This window comes from Notamacropus eugenii, chromosome 1 (assembly GCF_028372415.1).
Source record: "Notamacropus eugenii isolate mMacEug1 chromosome 1, mMacEug1.pri_v2, whole genome shotgun sequence".
In the NCBI taxonomy this organism is placed as follows: domain Eukaryota; kingdom Metazoa; phylum Chordata; class Mammalia; order Diprotodontia; family Macropodidae; genus Notamacropus; species Notamacropus eugenii.
This window is the reverse complement of record NC_092872.1, coordinates 150426850-150431138: the sequence shown is the minus strand read 5'-3', so window position 1 is coordinate 150431138 and position 4289 is coordinate 150426850.

The window sequence follows — 4289 nt, the reverse complement described above, 5'->3', positions numbered from 1 at the left end:
AACTGACCACAAATATACAGGTTTGTATTTTTATAGCTTGGAATGAAATTTAGAGCTGAAAAGATGCATACAATATTTATGTCCCAGACATACCACACAAGGAGAGCATTGTAGGTCAGGAATGGCCAAATACCCAGAGGCCAAAAAATAATGTCAAAATGAGTTAAATTGAGCCAAAAGGAGTGGGCATGTAGAGCAAATCCAGGAGGATGGCACATTATCATGGTGAACACATTGACCACTTTAGATCATTTGAGCAAGATGAGAAATGACATCCAACCTCAGCTTCCATTTTCAGGTGTAAGAATGGTGTGCTCTTAGAGCTCTCTGTATAGGCTGGCAGATTAATTCATCATGTTAATCTATTTTTTCCCCTACATTTCCTATAGAACCTGTAAAAATCATTTGGCTATCAATGATGTTTACAATGTTTCCAATTTTGATCTTTCTACATATAAATATGTACCAGATGTGGAACTGCTTTTCATCATTTAGTTTTTTGTCTCTTTTTTTTTCCACTTTAGAGACAAGAAATAAGACATGAAAAAAGGGATTGCTTCCCTCTCTCTCTTATCCCCCTGCCATTGTCACACAATCAATAATTCACATGTTCTCATTTCCCATTTTAATTGTCAGGTACAAGGCTTTGCCCCAATACACTGGCTTATGTCAAGTGATTACTTAAGATCATTCAATGAATTCTTCAACCCTGGGGTTGTGGAAAAGGCTGGAAAAGGTTTGAGTGTTGAAAAAACTCTAGACTTAAAGTTCTCTACCTAATGAATCGCTCTTTAATAATATTAGTAAGAAAAGAAACAGATAAGAAGGGAGAGGGGAAAAGAACCTCGAGGGTTATAAAGCATCACAGCTCTAGATCTGGAAGAGATCTTAGAGATCATGTGCTCAAACTCCCTCATTTGAAGAGAACTCTGACAACCCAGAAAGGGAAGTGAAATGACTCATCTAAGGTCACATAGGTAGGATGTGCACCCAGGTCCTCAAAGTCAGTCAACTTTCTATTATACCACACTGATTCCATTAGGAATGCAGTCTCTCCCCCATGGAATGACCTATAGCAGGCTTGGATCCTTGAGTGTATTAGTTAGCAATATACTGATGTGGTGTGGTTAAGTGGCACAGTGCAGAGCAGGGGTCCTGGAATCAGGCAGACCTGTTCTTAAATCTGGTCTCAGACCCTTCAAACAGTGTAACCCATAGCAAGTTACTTAACTCTGCCATGGTTTCCTCATCTGTAAAATGAGCTGGAGAAGGAAATGGCTAACTACTCCAGTATCTTTGCCAAGAAAAGCCCAAATGGGACCAGGAAGAGTTGGACATGACTGAAATGATTGAACAGTGAACAACGGACAGACGTAATCCTTGGCTCAAAGTCTATTTGCATAAGACTCTCCTCATTAATGGAGATTGATTACTCAATCACTGAGCCTTTAACAGGGGAGAGCTTGGAAGAAGAGAGATCCTGATCTTCTGGCTTTTAGACTCTCTTTAGGTCCCTGAAGGGAGAAAAAGACACTGGGAGGAAATCAGCTTTGAACTATGGCATACATAGAAACAAGATGCCCTTCAAAATAACAACTAACAATTATATACCACTTTAAAGTTTACAGAGTGTTTCCAGATATTTAACTCATTTGATCTCTACAATAACCCTGCAAGGTAGGCAGTGCAAATATTATTATCTTTGATTTTAGAGATGATGGAAACAGTGACTCAAAGATATCATGGTTTGTCAATAATCATACAATGAAGAAGTGTCAAAAGTAAGATTGGAACACACGTATCTTTTGATTGTTGGTCCAGTATTTTTTCCATTATACTGCGCTGCTCTTATGATCTCTAGAAATTTGTCTGGACCTTTATGTTTACAACTCAGCAACTTCTTTTTATCATATTTATTAAGAAACTTTCCTGAGTATTATGAGAAGTGCTATGTTCCAATTAACTCAGAAAAGTATGGTCCTTGAACTCTGAGAGTTTATTTTCTAAGTAGAGTTCAGAAACAGGTAAAAATGTATGTATTTGTTTTCCTCTTGCAGATATGTAGAACAATGAAGTGTTTACATTCAGGTCCACTACAATTTTGTCTAAAAGTTTTTTTTAGCTGTAGCATTCTTTAGCTACTCCTTGGCATAATGTAGTTTCTTGAAGGATAATAACTGTTCAGCCCACAACTTGAACCCCTCTCTAATGTATTTCTGCATTACTAATTATAATTGATAGAGATAATATTAGTTATTAATGATTATTAACATCACTAGACATTATTATCAGAGACATAAATCTAATAACAAATGGATTTAATAAGGACATGAAACTGTGGATAACTAGGAAGAAAATCCAACAGTTAAAGCATTCTTTGCATCTGGACATATAAGGATGTAATTTGCTATAACACCGGTGAATCTAACACCTATTTAAGTCTTCTAACTCCCCAGCATGCTGTTAGCATACAGTCAACATTGAGTATTTCCTCAGGGTAGAATGGAAAACTTCTGAAAGTGGTCATCCTGACTTTGGTGTCTTCATGAAATACATGTAACAGTTGGGTTTGGATAAAATCCCCTTAAGGAAGCTTAACTGAAAAAAAAAAGTCAACAACCCATCATAGAAATTGAAAGAAACAGTGTTCCCTAGTTAGTATTCTCTAACATAAAATTCCTTTTTGATGTCAGTGTCTATCTTGGGTTTTACCATCTTTTGAGAGTGTGACCATTGACAATTGATCTGCCACGAGGCCTCAGCTCATTCAATGTATCTTGATACATCCAGCAATATCTATACTACAATTTCCCCCAGACTTTCTTGGGGAAAAGGAGGAATCCTTGTCATTCCCTTCCTGAACTGGCCAGTTGGAGCAGTTCTAACAGTCAGATGGTAGATGATAAGATTTTCTTGCCTCAAGGGTAGATTGCTTGTTTGCAACCTAATAACTACTTTAGGCAGAGACTCATTTGTAACTGGGGTCTTCACAGAGTTACATAGCTGCTCCCCCCTGGAATCTGATTTCTCTCAGTGACTAAACAGGTTGACTAAAGCTTTGTTCCAATGCTAGTGTCCTTCCAATCTCTCTGGAATAAAACTGCAGACTTGCAGGGGTTCTAGCCTAGCTTCCAAGAACTGAGGTCAGGGTAATGCTGTGGTGAGACCAGGGGGTAGCGATGGGGTTTGTATCAACTGTCTCCTGCCCTCTACTTTCTGACACCATGTTGTCATCACGGGTACAAGGAAAGAGCATTGAATTTTGGGTTAGGAAGGCCTGTCTGTGGCATTAACTAGCTCCATGACAATAATACTAGCTCCATTACAACCTCTCTAGAGTCTCAATGTCTTCATGTGCAAAACAGGAATTATAGTGACTACTTCACAGTGTGGTAATGAGGTTCAAATGAGAATATATATACATATATATATGTGTGTGTGTATATATATATGCATATATATTTGTATGTATATATATACATATATATACATATATATATATAACTTTGTAAACCTTAAAGTGATACAGTAACAGCAACATTGTGTGGTGATCAACTATGGTTAACTTAGCTCTTCTCAGCAACACAATGATCCAAGGCAATTCCTCCAAGACTCATGATGGAAAATACTATCCACATCCAGAGAAAGAACTATGGAGTCTGAATGCAGATAAGAATACTATTTTCATTTTCTTTGTTCTTTTTTCCATGGTTTTTTCCTTTCATTCTGTTTCTTCTTTCACAACATGAGTAATGTGAAAATATGTTTTACATGACTGCACATATATAACCTTTATCAGATTGCTTGCCATCTTGGGGAGAGGGATGGGGAGGGAGAAAAATTTGGAACTCAAAATCTTATAAAAAATGAATGTTAAAAATTGTCTTTACATGTAAAGGGACATATATATGCATATACATACATACATACATACATACATAAACACAAAGATGTTGGCTATTATTATTATTATTATTATGAGTTCCATTTCTTTGGAGTCTAGGTTTGTTGCCTGTAGAATTCCACATCATACATAGTATAACAGGTTTAGAGTTTCAGGGACTCCCAGCTGCCTCTAGGATATAACCTCCTCCCTTTGCTACTAAAAGCTCTTCATAACCTGGGTCCTTTCTACCTCTCAAGTCTTCTTATACTTTATTCCCTTCCATACACTTCATGATTGAGTTACACTGGCCCACATGCTGTGCCTTGCTTGTGACAGCCCCGCCTCACTTCCTTGAAGTCTCAGCTCAAATCTCATCTTTAGGAGGCATTTCCTGGTCCACCTA